At 41.6% G+C, this 20,876-nt stretch overlaps 2 pseudogenes; one reads left to right on the forward strand and one right to left on the reverse strand.

Moving 5' to 3' along the window:
• Positions 1 to 15,594, forward strand: part of LOC127314929 (uncharacterized) — a 37,568-nt pseudogene extending 21,974 nt beyond the window's left edge.
• A 370-nt stretch (positions 15,595 to 15,964) lies between these two features.
• Positions 15,965 to 19,961, reverse strand: LOC127314219 (glucose-1-phosphate adenylyltransferase large subunit 1, chloroplastic/amyloplastic-like; annotated as a pseudogene).
• Between the last annotated feature and the right edge of the window lie 915 nt (positions 19,962 to 20,876).

The raw sequence follows: 20,876 nt of genomic DNA on the forward strand, positions 1-20,876 counted from the left end.
GTTCATGCGACCTGTAAACTTAGCATAGATAGATTGAAAACAAGTAGTGCTTACAGTGATCCTTTTCAAGGATTGTTCCATGGTCAAACAGAATGAGTGAATAAAAAAAATATTTCGTGAAGGGCAAACATGATATGGATAGCTGCAACCACCACAATAATTCTGAAATCACGTCTTCATCATTTCTCAGATACGATCAGCCGGGTACAAATTTATTGGATAATCTATTACATGCATCATATTCCAACTACTCCATTTTTCTTCATGGGCAATTGACTTCGCATTGTGTACGGTCTTCGTAACATGGACCAGTATAGTTGAAGTATTGACAACACCATGTCGCTGGCTGTGGCCATGTCAACTTCTTTTTCTTACAACCAGTATCATAATCGTTTGGTTGCACAACAGTTGTGTTGCTCTCGGTATTGTCAATGTTGTCAATGCTCCATCCTATAGTGAAAATCAAATAGATATATGTCATCTAAAAATGAAGGTGATTTCATATATGTGTATCTAAAAGTGGATATAATGTCTAAGCGGAAAACCACCTTTAACCTTTCCAAGATACTCAACATTGATGAAACAAAGTTAAGCATAAGGATGAACATTGTAATTTCATGAAAGTATTATGCATTAATGTTAATTACCTTGTATGAGTGCAGGAATTTCCAAGCAACTCAAAAGAACCAAGGAAAGTAGGAGGAGTACTTGGCCATTGTACTTTACCTGATTTGCCATAGTTTGAGAAATTCGGTGGGTTTTGATATCTATCCTCTACTTGCTCACCTTCATATATAAGCACATATGGAATTAATACCCTACTTAGTTATCATTAATAAAGAATAATGATGTGGGTTATCTACATTGTTGTATTTATTGTCATTGCCAAATATAGCTACTATCTTATCATCCAAATTGTAAATGCGGTAGATAATTAATGAACGAGTAGATTTAAATGTGCAGCAAAACTTGGGGAGTTTTAAATGTCATAGCTAAAAATTGGCTAGTTTTGAATGTCCTAGATAAATAGTGGCCTCTGTTCCTGTGTATAGGTCATGCGTGTATCCTTAGATCATCAATTTAATCAACATAATAGAAGGTACATATTAAAAACATATATCATTAGAAATTTCAGATGTTATACATTCTACTAGCATAAGTTTTGTGTTATACAATTTGTTTTTATATTTGTCAAACTAACGACCTAGAAATACGCGCGGGACCTATACACCGCTAGGTGTAGTGTTTAGTGCCATAGCCCATAGGTAATTATAATTGCTTGTCCATTCTATATTTTACTTACATGGTTAGAAAAGTATAAAACATAGGGTTCCAAACTCTAATATTTTTGAGAAATGCCTTTGTAGGAATACATATCATAATGGGAAATATCTAAATGTTGGTACTTTGCTGCAAAATATAATGAATAGCCCCTTCATGTTCTATTACTAGAACTGCCACTTTATCTTTATTTCATTTATGCTAACAGCTAATCCCTCCTTTTTTATTTACTTCATGTTCTGGGTTTAGTCAAAGTTCAAGTTTGCAAAGTTTGACCAAAGATATAAGAAAAAATATCAATATCCATAATATCAATTATATGTAATGTATACAAATATAATTTACAATAATTCTAATAAGATAGCTTTTTTATTTTAGATGTTGATATTTTTCGTAAATAGTTAGTTAAATAATACGAAATTTGACTTAAATCAAACCTAAAATATGAAGTAATTGTGAACAGATGTCGGGGTGTTTGTTTGGGCTTTTGGCTTCGGCTTTTTGGCTTCCAAAAGCCGAAGCCAAAAGCCCAAACAAACACCCAGTAAACAAGACCACATGTTTATGGAGTGAAGAGTCGATAAATAAAATACGAACAAGAAGCATCACATTTATTAATTCGCACAAGACATTCTAGTAAACAACTTCCTCATATAACTCAACTTGAAACAAGTAAAGGGAAATCACAAATAAAGGTGCATAGGAAATCATAATTGGTGATGGCAAACTTCGTTCTTGGTCAAAGAACAATTAACAGGTTGTACTTATCTTTCGAGCAGAGCCTTTATATTAGAGCTTATATGGCAGATCTTACATGCTCAGTCATAACAATCTCCTCATAATCATTGATAACCCTCAAAGTCATATTCATTCAGATAAAATTTGTACTAAACAAGGAAGAATAAAAGACATGATTAATAGATCACAATATAAATGGTTGGATCACAACAACTTAATTGCTTGCTTGAGATCGAGGGAAATAGGTTTACTGACTCAACATAAAAGTAAAAGATAGGCCCTTCGCAGAGGGAAGCAGGGATTACTCATGTGCTAGAGCTTTTTATTTTGAAAACATGGAAACAATTTTGTCAACGGTAGTAATAATTCATATGTGTTATGCATAAAACCTCCTATAAGTTGCAAGCCTCATGCATCGAATACTAATAGTGTCCGCTCCTTGTCCTAATTAGCTCGGATTTCCATGGATTATCATTGCATTACATATGTTTCAACCAAGTGTCACAAAGGGGTACCTCAATGCCACCTGTACAAAGGTCCAAGGAGATAGATCGCATTTGATCTCTCAATTTTGATAGATCTCAACTTGAGGACATCCATACCGGGACAACATAGAAAACAGATAATGGACTCCTCTTTTATGCTTTAAGCATTCAACAACAAATAATATTCTCATAAGAGATTTGAGGATTAATGTCCAAGCTGAAACTTCCACCATGATACATGGCTTTGGTTGGCGGCCCAAAGTTCTTCTCTAACAATATGCATACTCAAACCATTTAACTCATGGCAAATCTCCCTTACTTCAGACAAGATGAACATGCATAGCAACTCACATGATATTCAACAAAGGTGCGACAGGTTGATGGCGTCCCCAGAAACATGGTTACCGCTCAACAAGCAACTTATAAGAACTAAGATACATAAGCGACATATTCTTTACTACAATAGTTTTTTAGGCTACTTTCCCATGAGCTATGTATTGCAAAGACAAGGAATGAATTTTTAAAGGTAGCACGCAAGCAATTTACTTGGAATGGCAGAAAAATACCACATAGTAGGTAGTTATGGTGGACACACATGGCATGGGTTTGGTTTAAGGTTTTGGATGCACGAGAAGCATTCCCTCTCGCATGAGTTTTTGGCTAGCAAGGTTGGTTAGCAAGCATAAGGGTTGAGGGAAAACAAACAAATATACATGTGATAGAAACAATCATGCATCTTCCTTGTAAGCACAAACAATTTTAACTTCAGAATACTAAACTCATTCGCTAACAAGAAAGAAAGATAAAGAAATAATATATCTACATGTACTTCCCTCTTTTTTACTTAAGCTTCAAAGTATTGTTGTTGTTGACCAATGCTAAGTTTGCCAAAACCAAATAGATTTACTTGATGCTCCCAAAGTGATACCAATACTAACAACAAGATCAATCACATAACAGAAATTGCAAACTAAAATAAGGTGTGCAAAACGTAAATGATAAAACTTCTCATTAATATTCCATAACGATAACTCACACCAAGGGATACATAGATAACCAACTAAAAGAGAGATACTTCCACACTGCAACCATCTTATATGATAACTTCCCTACTCATGATATGACACTACTTGACAGTAAAAAGGTAAAAGATAGTGATGATGTGATACCGCGGCACTCCCCCAAGCTTGGAACAAACCAAGGGAGCACCAATACCAATGATGAATTACTCCTTCGGCGGTGGTGGTGAATTCTTCCCGTCATCAGACTTCCAAGGAAGAGGCTCTCCATCAACAAACGACATCTTGGTCTCAGGAATCCTGAAACTGGCAGCATAGCTTATGTGTTTAAACCTGTTTTCATACTCACAGTTTTGATTCTGAACATCATAAAGTTGCGCTTGGAGTTTGTTGGTAGTGTTGTGAAGCGAGAGGATATCGTCCCACAGCTTTGAAGTCTCCTTCTTGTGTTCATCAATAAGTTCAGACACAATTTTGTGGAAGATGTCCACTTCACGTTCAGCCATCTTCTTGTAGGTGAAGACCTCTTGTTCTAGTTTCTCCATCCTGTCCTCCAAACTTCCTTCTCCTTTAGGACCCCGGACATCTTCAATCTGCAACTCTCCATCTACGAGCAGCAATTCCTTGGGATGCATCTTCAGCTCGTTCATGTACGGGTTGACGACGTTCTCAAAGAAGCTGTCCTTCGGAGTTCCCGACGAAGACATGGTGGCTCTAGATCTGAAAACAGCATCTGGCAGAAAATAGCTCGAAACAAAACACGACGAGAAGACGATATACGGACCTCGGGGGATCCGGGGGATTATATAGCAAAAAATTTCACGACAGAAGGAAAGCACCAGGTCGAACCTGAGTGGGAGAGGGACTCCGAGGAGCCGTCCCCATATGGCGGCGCGGCCAGGGTGGGGCCCGCGCCACCACGTGGGGACGCGCCCTCGTGCGTCTCCCCCGCTCCGATTCGAACTTGTAATTTTTCATATTTTCTAAAAATAGCAAAAACATTGTTCGGAAAGTTAAACGCGAAATTTTTATTACCAAAAATGTTACCTATTCGAAGTCGAACTCTGCAGAACTATCAATTTGATCTTTGATGAAAGTTTCCGGAGTCACCACTCGAATAACATCAACATCTTCATTATAAGAATCTCCAGAGATATAATGCTTGAGTCTTTGTCCATTCACCACTTGTGTGGCATCACCTTTCAGAGAACCAATTTTTATTGCCCCTGAACGATACACCTCCACAATGACATATGGTCCTTCCCATTTTGAGAGTAATTTCCCTGCGAAAAATCTGAGACGAGACCGATACAATAGGACTTTATCTCCAACATTAAATTCTCTTTTAATAATTCTTCTGTCATGCCATTTCTTAACTTTCTCCTTAAAAAGTTTAGCATTTTCATAAGCTTCACTTCTCCACTCATCTAAAGAACTCAATTGTAGCAACCTTTTCTTACCGGCAAGTTTAAAATCTTTATTAAGTTCTCTTACAGCCTAATAAGCTTTGTGCTCTAGTTCTAAAGGTAAATGACAAGCTTTTCCATAAACCATTTTATAAGGAGACATACCCATAGGATTTTTATAAGCAGTTCTATAGGCCCACAATGCTTCCTTCAACTTACTAGCCCAATTTTTCCTAGATTTATTAACAGTCTTTTGCAAGATAGATTTAATTTCTCTATTTGATAATTCTACTTGCCCACTAGTTTGAGGATGATAAGCTGAAGCAATTCTATGATTAATACCATATTTAGCAAGAGTTTTTCTAAAACCACCATGAATAAAATGAGAACCTCCATCAGTCATAAGATATCTAGGTACTCCAAACCTAGGAAAAATAACATCTAAAAGCATTTTTAAAGAGGTCTCACCATCAGCACTTTTTGTGGGTATGGCTTCCACCCATTTAGTAACATAATCAACAGCGACAAGTATATGAGTGTTACCTTCTGAAGAAGGGAAAGGACCCATGAAGTCAAATCCCCAACAATCAAATGGTTCAATAACAAGAGTATAATTCATAGGCATTTCATTGCGTCTAGAGATATTACCAACTCTTTGACATTCATCACAAGATAAAATAAACTTTCTTGCATCTTTAAAGAGAGTTGGCCAATAAAAACCTGACTGTAGAACCTTTTGTGCGGTTCTATCTCCGGCGTGATGTCCTCCATAAACACTACCATGACACTTACTCAATATCTCTTGTTGTTCATATTCGGGGACACATCTTCGCATAATACCATCCACTCCTTCTTTATATAAGTGTAGGTCATCCCAAAAATAATGCCTCAAGTCATAAAAGAATTTCCTCCTTTCTTTGTCTTGAAAAGGTTGGAGGCAAGTACTTGGAAACAATAAAGTTAGCATAATCAGCATACCAAGGACTATCTCGCGAGCTCACCGTTATTGCAGCCAATTGTTCATTTGGAAAACTATCATTAACAGGAACAGGATCATAAGCAATATTTTCCAATCTAGACAAATTATCAGCAACAGGATTATCAGCACCTTTCCTATCTACAATATGTAAATCAAATTCTTGCAAAAGAAGCACCCATCTAATAAGCCTTGGCTTAGCATCTTTCTTTTCCATAAGGTACCTAATTGCAGCATGATCAGTATGAATTGTGACTTTTGAATCAACAATATAAGGTCTAAACTTGTCACAAGCAAAAACTACAGCTAATAATTTTTTTTCAGTTGTAGCATAATTTCTTTGAGCAGCATCAAGAGTTTTACTAGCATAATGAATAACATTCAATTTTTTATCTACTCGCTGTCCAAGAACAGCACCAACAACAAAATCACTAGCATCACACATAATTTCAAAAGGTAAATTCCAATCAGGAGGTTCAACTACAGGAGCAGTTGTTAAGGCTTTCTTTAGAGTTTCAAAAGCTTCCTTACAATCATCATCAAAAACAAAAGGTACATCTTTTTGAAGAAGATTAGTAAGAGGCTTTGAAATTTTAGAGAAATCTTTAATAAATCTCCTATAAAAACCAGCATGACCAAGAATACTACGAATACCTTTAACATCCCTAGGATAGGGCATCTTCTCAATTGCTTCGACTTTAGCTCTATCAACTTCAATACCTCTCTCAGAAATTTTATGTCCCAATACAATTCCTTCATTAACCATAAAGTGACATTTCTCCCAATTAAGAACAAGGTTAGTTTCTTCACATCTCTGCATAACTTTATCAAGGTTTCGCAAACAATTATCAAAAGAATTCCGGTAGACAGAAAAATCATCCATGAATACCTCTACAATCTTTTCACAAAAGCCATGAAAAATAGCAGACATGCATCTTTGAAAAGTAGCAGGAGCATTACATAAACCAAAAGGCATACGCCTATAAGCATAAGTTCCATAGGGACAAGTGAAAGTGGTTTTCTCTTGATCTTTAGCTCTAACAGCAATTTGTGAAAACCCAGAATAACCATCAAGAAAGCAGAAATGAGTATTTTTAGACAATCTTTCTAGCATTTGATCAATAAAGGGTAAAGGGTAATGATCTTTCTTAGTAACTTTATTAACTTTTCGAAAATCAATGCACATTCTATATCCTACAACTACTCTTTGAGGGATGAGCTCATCATTATCATTAGGTACAACAGTTATTCCTCCTTTCTTAGGAACACAATGCACAGGACTAACCCATCTACTATCAGCAATAGGATATATAATACCAGCTTCAAGAAGTTTTAATACCTCATTCCTTACCACATCCTTCATCTTAGGAATTAGACAAGGCTGATGTTCAACAACAGGCTTTGCATCATCTTCCATGTTGATGGCATGTTGGCAAATAGAGGGAGAAATCCCCTTCAAGTCATCAAGAGTGTAGCCAATAGCCCCTTGGTGTTTCTTTAATATTTCCAATAATCTTTCTTCCTCAAAATCTGAAAGCTTAGCACTAATAATAACAGGATATGTTTTCTTATCATCTATATAAGCATACTTAAGATTATCAGGTAATGGTTTCAATTCAAAAACAGGATCTTCCTTGGGTGGTGGTGTTGTACCTAGATCTTCAACCGGTAAGTCATGTTTAAGAATAGGTTGATGATACGTCTCAAACGTATCTATAATTTCTTATGTTCCATGCTACTTTTATGATGATACACACATGTTTTATACACACTTTATGTCATTATTATGCATTTTTCGGAACTAACCTATTGACAAGATGCCGAAGTGCCAGTTCCTGTTTTCTGCTATTTTTGGTTTCAGAAATCCTAGTAAGGAAATATTCTCGGAATTGGACGAAATCAACGCCCAGTATCTTATTTTTCCACGAAGCTTCCAGAACACCGGAGAGAGACCAGAGAGGAGCCAGGGGGCCACACGCTAGGGCGGCGCGGCCAAGGCCCTAGGCGCGCCCCCCTATGGTGTGGCCCCACTAGGGCCCCTCCGAGGCTGCCTTTCCGCCTACTTAAGGACTCCGTCGCGGAAACCCTAAACACATAAGCCACGGGACGAGAAAAGTTACGCAGCCACCGCCATCGCGAAGCCAAGATTCGGGGGACAGAAGTCCCTGTTCCGGTACGCCGCCGGGACGGGGAATTGCCCCCGGAAGGCATCTCCATCGACACCACCGCCATCTTCATCGACGCTGCTGTCTCCTATGATGAGGAGGGAGTAGTTCTCCATCGAGGCTAAGGGCTGTACCGGTAGCTATGTGGTTAATCTCTCTCCCATGTACTTCAATACAATGATCTCATGATTTGCCTAGCATGATTGAGATCCATATGATAAGCTTTGTAATCTAGATGTCGTTATGCTATTCAAGTGGGTTTTACTTATGTGATCTCCGGAGACTCCTTGTCCCACGTGTGTAAAGGTGACAGTGTGTGCACCGTGTGGGTCTCTTAGGCTATATTTCACAGAATACTTATTCACTGAGTTATGATTTGAGTTGGATGTCTCTATGAAATTGTGGTGTGTTAGTACCTCCTATGAATGCTCACAGTGACAGCGTGGGGTGTTTATTAGTACTTGGGAATACATCTTTAAGGTTTGCTTTTGCAGCCCTACACGGTGAATTAGTGTTCGTTATCCCGCCAGAGAGTAATTCAGAATAGCATAGTGAAGTGCTTATATTTAGATTCCTTTATGATTGCAATGTTGAGAGTGTCCACTAGTGAAAGTATGATCCCTAGGCCTTGTTTCTAAGCATTGAAACACCATTTCCAACAAGTTCTGTTACATGTTTGCTTGCTGCCATCTTTATTTCAGATTGCAATTACTACTTACATTCATCCATATCACTTGCATTTTACTATCTCTTCGCCGAACTAGTGCGCCTATACATCTGACAAGTGTATTAGGTGTGTTGGGGACACAAGAGACTTCTTGTATCTTAATTGCAGGGTTGCTTGAGAGGGACATCTTTGACCTCTACCTCCCTGAGTTCGATAAACCTTGGGTGATTCACTTAAGGGAAACTTGCTGCTGTTCTACAAACCTCTGCTCTTGGAGGCCCAACACTGTCTACAGGAAAGAAGCCAGTTGTGGACAGCAGTTGACGAAGGAAAATTTCATCAAGCTCATTCCTTTCTTCCCTAAAGACTTCACTCTCATGATCCTCCAAATGTTGTTGCAAAGGATTATTAGGAGCAAGAGCAATAGATGCAAGCTGTTCAAATCTAAAATCAGCATTAGGCAATTCAGCTTCATAAGGAACTTTGGCAAATTTAGAGAAATTAAACTCATAAGATTCACCAGCAAATTTAGTCACAATTTTCTCTTTCTTGCAATCTATAATAGCTCCACAAGTATTTAGAAAAGGTCTACCAAAAATGATAGGACAAGTCTTACTAACAGCAGAACCAAGTACCAAAAAGTCAGCAGGATATTTAATCTTACCACATAGAACTTCCACATCTCGAACAATACCAATAGGAGAGATAGTTTCTCTATTAGCTAGCCGAATAACCACATCAATATCTTCAAGTTCACAAGAACCAATTTCATGCATGATTTCCCTGTAAAGCTCATAAGGAATGGCACTAGTACTTGCACCGATATCGCATAAACCATAATAACAATGATCACCAATTCTAACAGAGAGCATAGGAACACTGACTTTCCTAGACTTACTAGGATGTGAAACAATATTAGAAGCATCTTCACAGAAAATGATGTGACCATCTTCTACATTTTCAGTCACAAGGTCTTTAACTATTGCAACAGCAGGTTCAACATTTATTTGTTCCTCAGGTTCTATAGGTTTCTTTGCACTTTTGTTAACCACACTAGTTATAACAGAATACTCCTTCATTTTAGCAGGAAAAGGAATTTTTTCAATATAAGCTTCAGGAAGAATGTGATCAACAGTTTTAACTTCAATACATTTACCTATAGGTGAATCAGTTTTATCTTTGTAGGGTTCATGATACTTATTAAAATTCTTCCTAGGCAATTCAAAATGAGAGGCAAAAGCTTTATAAAAATTTGCAACAACTTGAGAGTCAAGACCATAAGTAGCACTCATATTTCGAAATTTATCAGTATCCATAAAAGTTTCAATGCATTCATAATCATAATTTATACCTGACTCTCTACCTTTGTCGTTCTCCCATCCTTCAGTATTCTCCTGAATCCGATCAAGAAGGTCCCATTTAAACTCTTCTTTGTTGCGTGTGAATGATCCAGAACAAGTAGTATCCAGCAAGGTTTTATCTTGAAAAGAAAGTCTTGCGTAGAAATTATCAATGATGATATTACCAGGAAGCTCATGAATGGGGCATTTGAGCATTAAAGACTTCAATCTCCCCCATGCTTGGGCAATACTTTCTCCATCATGAGGCCAGAAATTATATATGCGGTTTCGGTCTTTGTCAATTTCACTTGGAGGATAGAATTTAGAATAAAATAGAGGCACAATATCCTTCCAATCAAGAGAATTCCCATTCTTCAGCAATTTATACCAATGCACCGCTTTACCAGACAGCGATATAGAGAATAGTTTCTTCCTAACTTCATCCATAGAAATACCTGCACACTTGAATAACCCGCATAATTCATGTAAAAACAGTAAATGGTCTCCAGGATGGACAGTTCCATCCCCTTCATAGCAGTTATCCACAACGCGTTCAATAATTTTCATAGGTATTTTATATGGAATCACTTTCTCACCTGGCGCCTCATCCACTACCTTTGCAGTAGTAGTAGATTTCCCAAATAGGAATTCAAGAGAAGATCTCTCCATAATGAATTATAGCAGCAGGCAGAAATAAAAACAGCACGTACAGTAAAAGTTTTCCTTACCAATTCCACTTACCAATAGCGCTTCACTCCCCGGCAACGGCGCCAGAAAATAGTCTTGATGACCCACAAGTATAGGGGGTGTATCGTAGTACTTTCGATAAATAAGAGTGTCGAACCCAGCATCTCCATCTCCATGAAATAAGTATCAACATCCTTCACACCTTGTCTCAAGAGGGTCAACTTATCAAATATAGATCGCAAATAATTAGTGGGAACAAAACGAGCTTGCATAATAGCCTTCATCTCGCGCCATGAAAGAACTGGCAACTCATTATCTTCCCGACGAGCACGTGTAACTCCATCCCACCAACGCAATGCATAGCCATCAAATTCTGAGGAAGCAAGCTTAACCTTCCTGTCTTCAGTATAGTCATGTAAGCGCCATAACTTCTCTATTTTCAGCTCCCAAGTGAGGTATTCTTCAACATCAGCACCTCCTTCAAACTTGGGTATGGAGAACCTTGGCTTACCCAAACCATCATCTTGTTGTTGTGGAGGGACACGGCGAGCTCCGAGTTCAACAAAGACGACCACGGTTACCACGTCCAACACCACGCGCTTCATCTTGAAGCTCAGTGATGACCCACAAGTATAGGGGGTGTATCGTAGTACTTTAGATAAATAAGAGTGTCGAACCCAACGAGGAGCAGAAGGTGTTGACAAGCAGTTTCGATGAAGGATTCACTGTAAATGCTCACAGACAAGTTTTCAGGGGGTTTTGATATAGCAGATAAATAAAATACAAGTAAGTAAAATGCGGGAATAATAATTGCAGCAAGTGGCCCAATCCTTTTTAGCACAAAGGACAAGCCGGTTTGTTTACTTATGATGACAAAACATTCTTGAGGACACACGGGAATTTAGTCTAGTGCTTTCGCTTCATATAGTTGATTAATCTTCATTGTTTTGATAAGTGTTGTGTGGGTGAACCTATGCTAATGCACCGCCCTTCCTAGGACTAATACATACTTGTGATTAAACCCCTTGCAAGCATCCACAAATACAAGAAAGTAATTAAGATAAATCTAACCACAGCCTTAAACTCTGAGATCCTGCTATCCCTCATGCATCGATATACCAACGGGGGTTCAGTTCTTTGTCACTCCGGCAACCCCACAATTAGCAAACGAATACAAGATGCATTCCCCTAGGCCCATAAAGGTGAAGTATCATGTAGTCGACGTTCACATGACACCACTAGAAGAATAACACCACAACTTAAATATCAAACCATTAAATATTACTCAACATAGTTCACTACTAACATTTAGACTTCACCCATGTCCTCAAGAACTAAATGAACTACTCACAAGACATCATATGGAACATGATCAGAGGTGATATGATGATGAATAACAATCTGAACATAAACCTTGATTCAATGGTTTCACTCAATAGCATCAATAACAAGGAGTAATCAACACCGGGAGAGTTTCCCCTATGAAATAATCAAGATTCAACCCTAGATGTTACAACGGAGACGAGGTGCAGCGGTGGAGATGACGGTGTCGGTGGTGGAGATGATGATGATGATGATCCCAATGAAGTCCAGCTCGATGACGGTGATGATGGCGACGATTTCCCCCTCCGGGAGGGAATTTCCCCGGCAGATTTCAGCCTACCGGAGAGCTCTTTTCTCTCTGGTGTTTTCCGCCCCATGGAGGCGGCTATGACTCTCCTCGATGTTCTGTCGCACCTTAGGGTTTTCGTGAGATGAAGTACGTGGAAGGGCGATGGCCAAGGAGGTCGTGGGCCCCCTCCCCACATGGCGGCGCGCCAGCCCTGGTGGCCGCGCCGGCCTATGGGGAGGTCCCATGGCGGCCCTCCTCGGCCTCCCCTTTTGGCTGGCTCCGTCGTCTGGAAAAATAGGAGCTTCGGTATATTTTCCGTCAATTGTTGATCTTCAGAAATATTGTATCCTGACGGTGCTTTTTCCAGCAGAATCCTGACTCCGGTGAGTAATTCTCCAATAATCATGAAACATGCAAAATAGGTGAAACAACATAAGTATCATCTCTAAATATGAAATATATCAATGAATAACAGTAAATTATGATATAAAATAGTGATGCAAAATGGACGTATCACTTAGCATCTTCTTCTTCAGGTTGTTGTTGTTGTTGTTGGGTCAAATTCTCAACAGCTAGAGTCAATGCCTGAATATTGCGCTGAATGTCCGTCATTTGATCTTGCATTGCATTGACGGTCTCATTAGTAGTATCCAGCTTCTTGGCGACCTCCTGAACGGTCCCCTTAAGTTCTTCGTCCTGATCGCGGAATTCATGTCGCATCTCATTACGAAGAGCTTCATACTCCCTCCATGTCATCACATCAGCTGCATCCTTGTTTTTCTGGTTAACAATTTTAGCATCACTAGAAGACATGGTTAGTAGGTTAGTGTACTAAAACAAAAATCTTTTGGTGGTACTCTCACAACTCAATCAAAACTGATAAGAAAAGGAAATCTTACCGCTCGAAAGTGAATTAGTGTTGCTTACCAACTTGGATTGACAAACTAGTGCACGGATGTAGCGAAGCGAATATCAAGGGTATAAGAACAAATCACACGACAAAACAGGATATATGTGGGGCTGTAGGTGGGCTACCTATTTGCACCAATAACAAGCTCTAACGCTGACCGTAGACAACCAATGATACTCACACAAGGCGATAAATGTGGCAATGCAACTATATGGCAGAAAAGGTTACAATGCACTCGAGAGACACTAGCAAAGCTCAACGAAACAGGCACAAGATTGCTCAACTACAGGTGCAGAAAAGTAAACTAGGCCTTCACTTGATCTTACTAGCACTTCACACTACTTCTTTTTGGATTTTCTTTTGTATCACACACGCAGCTATGTAGCTCTTTTTGCTTCTTTTCTATTTTTTTTATTTTATGACTCAACTCTTTGTAATACGGCCAACAGAAATTGCAAAGCACCAAAACCCTAACGAGCAGCCTGTCGAGCGGTAAAACTAGTCTCTTCTAGGAAAGTTCCTAGTCACTTATATCGAAAAGCTGTGTCTATGGTTGGGAACAAGCACACTATATGCTATGTGGACTCAGAGCAATAAAAACTGAAACTAGATGATAGTGGAAACACAAACCCTAACAATACTAGATGGAAGAAAAATGTACGCAAAAACAACTACGAAAAGCAACTAAAACTCGAAATTAGTGCAATCTAAGGCTATGGAAAACCCTAACCCTAACTTTTTATGGCTTTTTCTGGATAGGAAACACTCACAACTCAACTATGGGGTGGATTGTGGATGGCTTACCGAGGAAAACTGAAATCTGATATCAAGATGATAAGGGGTGTCCCGATCTTCTCAGTAAGCAACGGTGGTGATGATGATCACAGGATGAACACAGCGGAGATAAGACGATGATGAAGTGGGGATAACTTGTATGACGCAACGAAGTCTCTCGATTGGTCCCTGTCGCCAATGCAACAGCTCTCAACCCTGCAAGATATTCGCAACTCCACACACTTGCGCACGTAGCCGCCGACCACGAAGCGGTAAGTTGCAACCGTCTAATTCCCAATGGAACAGCAGATCACACAAGACTTTCAGGGGTTCACACCAAATCAATGCAATATGGTGTAGAAATTCGATAGAGTTGCAAAGCAATCAACTATGAACTAGGGTTTATCTTAAACGTGGTCTCAACCTAATTTGGGGGCGTCCTGGGCACTTATATAGAGGTTCAGGACGACCAGGGGTCGAAAAGGTACATAGAAAACCGACCCAGATCGGATCTGGTCGAGACGGACTCGGAGTCAGCCGGTCAGTGGGCCGGTCGACCGGGTCTGGGACCGGCCTGTCCGGTCAGCGGTCCGGTTGACCGGGTCTGGGACCGGACCGGTCCGGTCGAAACCAGCCCTGGCACCGGGTGGTGACCGGAATAAGGGTCCAGAAACCCTGGAAGTGGCCCGGTGTGCACCGGCTGAGGGTCCGGTTGGCGCCGGGCGGCCCCGGCGTGACTTCCGGTTGGACCAGGCCTGAAACCTGGCGGAACCGGCGTGGAGCCCGGTTGGCCGGCCCTGGGACCGGGCGCGCCGGCGTGGCGGCCGGTCAGACTGGCCCTGGCGCCGGCCTGGACTTCGTCTTCCCTCGCGCATGCCTCCCGCTCCTCCCTCGCGCGTCCATGGAATGTCTTCATGTCCAGCTCCATGTCTAGCTTCACGTCCAGCTTCATGTCCTTCTTCACGTCCAGCTGCTCCTCTCCTCCTCGTGTGATGCTTGCTCCTTCTTCATACCTGATCATACATAAGTAATAGGACTTAGGCAGTATAAAGTTCTCATCGATCAAAGTAGCACTTAGGAACAAGTTCACCTGTTGCTTGAGTAGCTTCGCACGAGCCCTTGTAATAGGTCCAATCCTGACTTCATTGGACTTAAGCTTCACAGCAGCATCGTCTTCATCTTGCAATGACGGAGGTAGTAGTGTAGTAGCAGGGATGTCCTCATCATTTTTTCATGTCCAACGTTGCAGGATGCTTGGAACAAGTTCACCTCATAGGAGCGCTAGGACCGACAGATAGGTGGGAACGAAGAAGTCAATTTATTTTGGAGTAGCATTTGCATAGCCATATTGTTAGTTTTTTCATTCAATATTGGTGTAAATATGCAGCGCTAGGTATGTAGCATCATGCCAAGTTGACCGTGGATGTCTCTCCTTAATTAGTAGCAGTTCCGTATGTGACTGGAAGTGATTCATTTGAAAGAGCTCCGTTGTTCTGCTCCTAGCTTTTTGGAAATGAGTTATGTTCCAGGACTAGGTAACATGTCGCCGTTTTTTATGTTTGTTTCACGGGAGATAAGTAGCCTAGCAGGGCAAGATGCACAGGCAGGAGGTGCCTTGTCTTGAGCCGCATCCCACAGGGAGCAAATGCCATCTCGTGGAGTTGAAAGTGAGAAACTGAAGGACCTCGTACTGCGAAACTCAAGGTTGCCCTGGATTACCTAGTTCTGAACTTCTGACTCTTACTGATTTTGGGCCTGCGAGATGACTCATGGAGGACAACTGAAAAACTTGTACAAACAGTTCCCTAACCAAATATTTAGTAGGGCAAGCTTGAGCTTTGGCTAAGATAGAAAATACCCCAGACGACAGGAACTTGACGGTAGATGTCAGGCAACTTCGATGATGGAGGCAACGGAAAAATCCCATATTTTTCAAGTTTTATTTACAGGATCGATCCCCCAGAAGAGTCTGCTGCCACTTCAACTCGACGCACGCACGCAGCTTATTATTACAGGGGAAGAACGACTATTACTAGGAGTACTTGCTTTGCTACTGATGCTTGCTGCATGAGCCGTCTCTCTCGTCCCAGCTCCCAACTTCTACCGTCCCGCCAGGGACCCTATCTTCTTCCTCGTCTGAATGAACTTCAGGTCGTCAGCTCTGGGCTACCGCCAACTCTCGAAAAAGATGCAGCTGCCGCGGCGCAGGCGGCGTTCTACACCACGGTGCCGTCCTTCACGGTTGCGTTCTTCAGTATCACCACGATCCCGGACCTGATGTAGTACCCTTCCTCTGACCGATCAGCCTCCTGGACGCCCTGTCATGACCAAACCAACAGTAGGTTTCAGAGCGGGGTGTATACTTTTTTCGAAACATTGGGTTCAGAAGAGTTTGAGCTCTGACTAAAGGAGCATCTTACCTCACTGTTCGCGATGACCACGCCCCTTCCGATCCTAGCGTTCATGTCGATGATGCAGTTGCTACATATACAACACACCAACGAATACAATGTATCAGATCATGTGCTAAACAGTACGCATACTGTGTCAGTATCCAGGTCAACCTCCTCACCTCAGCTTGGAGTTCTCCCCGACACCGATGGGGACCTTGCCCTCGGACAGCAGCCCCGAGATCTCGTCCTCGGTCTCGTACAGATCCGCGCCCATCATCATCGCGTTCTGCAAACACCATTGGAAAGAATGACCGTTACATGAACTGCATTTCACACACGCTACTACATATTATCAATTTTCAGATGATAGTGGTGTGGAAACTGGAAAGCAAACCTTAAGCACAGATCCGGAGTTTAGGCGTGAACGGACGCCGATGATAGAGTGCTCAATGGTGCATTCGCGCAGGAAGCAGCCGTGTGAAATGATCGCTTCTTTGATCTGCAAACATGGATCCAGAGATCAGATAGGCCTAGATTACATATAGTACTTTGGATAGCATGTTTATTCCGTGCCACACGTACCCTGCACTTGTCGGACTTTGTTGGTGGCAAGTATCGAGGCGAAGTGAAGAAGGGAGTCTTTGGGTCATAAAACTCAAACTTTGGAGGCTGCAATGACGAAATATGTGAGGAAAGATTGAAATTGTCCGATATTTTAGTCCAACTGAAAACAGCACTTTATCATTTATCAGATTATTTTAGTCCAGTTTACTCTTACAGTTGCAGTACATCAAATTTGGAAGCAACAGTTTCAAAAAAAAAATCTGGAAGCAACCAAGGCTAAATATCACCTGCTCGCAGAGTGCCATGTTTGCATCGAAGAACGATCTGATTGTTCCAATGTCCTCCCAGTAGTCAGTGAAGACATATGCCTGACAACAATAGAGACATTCCAGTTTTTTCAGACTGCATTTGATGCAGCACTACCTCCCCAAAACAAACTAAAATACTGCTGCAGATTTTTCAAATTGGGCAACACACTACCTATACAATGAGTGGAGTTCACATATAAAATTTACCTGTACATTGTGGTCATGTAGAGCTCTCGGGAGGATTTCAGACCCAAAGTCATGTAGTTCTGTGTATCTTGACCTAAGAATGCCAACATTAGAATGCAGAGCCAAAGGAGAACCGTGCATCGCAAAGACCGGGTTCTTACTTTAGAAGGTTCAAAAGAACTTCTCTTTTGAAGACATAAACTCCCATGGAAGCAATGTAGGGATTTTTGGCTGGATCATCTATGGCAAAATTGAGAAAGCTGGTATCCACTTTCTGCAGTGATCAATAGTTAAGTTTTAGACAGTGCAAATCTGTTAGTGTGAACATATATCTGACTGTGAGCAAGGTGAGTGCTAACCATTGCTTCCAAGTCCGCGCCCTTTGGCTTCTCAGAAAACTGGATCACGCGACCTGAACTATCGAACTTCACTAGTCCATATTTGGATGCCCGGCTTCCAAAACAACGAACAAATCAGGATGCAGTGCAACTTCAGAAGGAATCGAGGATACAGAACAACAGCCAATACCTTTCTCCAACAGGGGCACATGATAGAGTAATGTCAGCATTGTCATCAACATGTTTCTGTAAATGATGTGTGCCACAGGGGTCAGCCAGTTCAAAATGACACATACAGTAGAGTAGAGCATGTGAAAGAGGCAATCACAAACCTGCACAAGCTCCATGTAATCCATGCGATAAAGCTGGTCCCCCGACAAGATCAAAATGTGCTCGATAGATTTATGCTTATAATAGTCCTGGAAAGGTACATAGAACATAACAAGCATTACTTTAACAATGCATACATACAAGTATGAGGGTCAAGAAGGGCCATGTGCTCCTAGATACTCTTCTCACCTCAAGTACCCAGATAAATTTTCTGACTGCATCTGCGGTTCCCCGGAACCATCCAGCAGCCTCCCCAGGCATTTGCGTTGCGGCCAATACCTATTTATTTGTTAGAAAAAAAGAGGCTCAGTCAACGTGTGATGTAGTCGGCAAAGACATCAGAACAAAAATCGTAAGAAAACATAAGTACTCTGTATCAAGAACTTGAGGTGAATTACCTCAACAGATCCATCAGTGAAATTGATCCCCCCGCCGAGGTACGTGCGGTGAATGTGACGATTAAGAGATGCCGAGTTGAACTGAGTCATCACGAATATCTTGTTTATGCCACTGTTGAAGCAGTTGCTCATGGGAATATCGATAAGCCTGTAACATCCTCCAATAGGAACCTGAGGGATGCAACAAAAGGAAAGGAACAAGATTCAGGCCGGTGATCTGAAGATGACTGGACGAATAGTCATTGATAGCCTTGATCTTGACATCATGTCTCTTAAAGTGGGGGGCATAATTGGGACCGGCTACAGAAACCACTGCTGCTGCTACTAATAATTTAAACACGATGCAGTGCTACTGAAAGAGCTGTACTTCAACTAGCCCTATCCAAATCAATTGCCATGCATGTGCGGATAGTAGTAATAACAACTGAAATTAATGAGAGATTTCAGATTCCTGTCTACTTAATGCTGGGATATCATCTGGAACATACTCAGATGATATTGATTTTTCATATCCGTAACTTCAGTTGAGACGTATCAAGACTAAATAAACCTAGAAAGTTAACACTATAACACTGGATGATGAAAATGTGTTCTCTTACTGCTACTAATAATTTATAAACACTATGCAGTGCTACTGAGTGAGCTGTACATAAACTGGTCTTATCCAAACCAATGCCATGTGCAAAATAATAACTACGTAGTAAGTAGTGAGATTTCATATTCCTGTCTACTTATAGCTGGGATATCATCTGGAACATATCTGCAAATGACAGAGACTTTTCTTATTCGTTCCTTGAGTTGAGATGTAGTATTGACTTTAGACTAAAAAATATAAACCTAGAGTGTTCACACAAGAAAAAGAAAAAGATGATCGATGAAACTGTGTTGTCTTCTTACAGCAGGCGTAGCCCTTGTGCTGGTGAGAGGGAAGAGCTGAGTCCCGGTGCCGCCGCCCAGTATGACCGCCGCAACCTCGTTCGGATCGGCGTAGTTCCTCCGGAAGGAGGACCGGACGACCTGCGACTTTTTCGCATCAAGAAAATCAGAGATGCCAACGATCGACAGTGAAAAAGCGTGCCCTTAAAATGTGATCACCTGAAGAGATGAGACTTACAAGGGTGTCCCGGGCTGGCGTCGGAGGTGAGCACGCACTGCGCCCCGTTGGCGGCGCCTCCCCCTCTGGCGCCGTTGCACTTCCTCCTCAGCGCCATCTCGTGCCTGAGGCTGAGGCTGCTGCTGTCCCCGACCTTGAGCCTCTCGCACCCGTTGTTGTTGGCGCTCCTCACCGGGCACACGCACGCTTTGCCCTCCAGCGGGAGCACGCTGCTGAACTGCATCGATGACAACTGGACAAGACCACAACCATCAGCAAACAAGAAAGCTTGAAGAACTCCTTGACTGAACTAGATTTATTTTTATTTTTGCGCTGATCTATATATAATCATCCATAGTAGTAGAAAGAGCTCAAAAAGTAGTACTACTACAAATTAGTGATGAACTCTGTTGGGGCTGGCCTCGGCGACACCCGCTCGCCGAACCAGCCCAAACGCCGCTGCTCTCTCTCTCTCTCTCTCTCTCTTGCACAGATGGAGATAGAAGAAGCACAAGTATTTTTATCCGGCCGGCGACGAACGCCACCACGGACGCACAGACACCCTACTTTCTTTCTTTCAGCTGGCTCAAAAACCAGTACACAGGGGAGGCTTTTATACACAGCCGCACACACGATGCGTCTGCCCGCTCGCCCACGACGTACGCGCTCACACGCGCACCTCCCTGATCCTATTTCCACTCCACTAAACACTAATCTAGGCCACTAACTACTTGACCAGGCCAGCACATGCACACATACGCACGGCTGCCTCACCTAGCATGCAGCTAACTACTAGACTAATTGATCGATTCACATGACCCGGACTCTACTCGCGCCACTTCGCACGGACAGAGCTGCAGCTACCGCAGCCTTATACAAAAATACTATAAACTATCTCAAGATTAGTGCTAACAAACTCGCACGTCCAGCACCAAAAGCAGCTGGAACTTGTATATGTATTTTGTAAAGTGCTTAATGATCACGGAAAAAAGGGGATCAGTCAGTCATAATAGGCGCTCGCGCGCGGCGCTTCTGATGATTCACGGATCGGGTAGGGAGTTGGAAAGGTATGAATCAAGGACCTTATTTTGGCCCTGTTTTTCAGGAGAGAGAGGGTGACGCGCGTGAATCACGAGATCCTGTGATGTGGTGGCTGAACCCAAAAGGAAGCAAAGCTGAATATATATCCCCCCAAAATTTGCGTGT

Source organism: Lolium perenne, chromosome 7 (assembly GCF_019359855.2).
Source record: "Lolium perenne isolate Kyuss_39 chromosome 7, Kyuss_2.0, whole genome shotgun sequence".
In the NCBI taxonomy this organism is placed as follows: Eukaryota; Viridiplantae; Streptophyta; class Magnoliopsida; order Poales; family Poaceae; genus Lolium; species Lolium perenne.